We start from the raw sequence: 541 nt of genomic DNA, 5'->3' as shown, positions 1-541 counted from the left end.
GATTACAGGTAGTGGTTAAACGTTAAAAAAAATAAGTTTATGGTTCCAGTGAAAGTATTTTATATTCTTGTAACCATGGAATGCCAGTGGATGTGCCAAATATTGTGGAATAATTGTCATTTAGTTGACAAAAACGGGTCCAAAATCCTTTAAATGTATAGTTGGATAATGTGAAGTGGGGTTCCTTGAAAGGGTCAAACAACTGGTACTTTACCTGTTGTAGATAGCTCTTCAAACAACCTCACTTTAGGAAAAACAGTATAATTTTCACTAGATTGCCAAGCTAACATCAGATGTTGTTCTTACACCTTTGTCACTTTAACGTTATGCAGTCATAGCATTCTGTGGTGACTTGAACGTGCTAATAGATGCAGTAGTAACTAGCTGTAGCACTCCTGAAATTCAAACAGGAATATAATTTTCCCACTTGATAACTTTGCAATGCAAAATTGACGGTGGTGTGGCAGTATGCCCTGTACGCTTTGAACGCATCACACAAGTGCCTGCATCTGATTGGTCGTGACGCTGGCTGCCTGTATAT

The sequence above is a fragment of the Austrofundulus limnaeus genome, unplaced genomic scaffold, assembly GCF_001266775.1.
Source record: "Austrofundulus limnaeus strain Quisiro unplaced genomic scaffold, Austrofundulus_limnaeus-1.0 Scaffold634, whole genome shotgun sequence".
In the NCBI taxonomy this organism is placed as follows: Eukaryota; Metazoa; Chordata; class Actinopteri; order Cyprinodontiformes; family Rivulidae; genus Austrofundulus; species Austrofundulus limnaeus.
Note: the sequence above shows the minus strand (reverse complement) of the source record.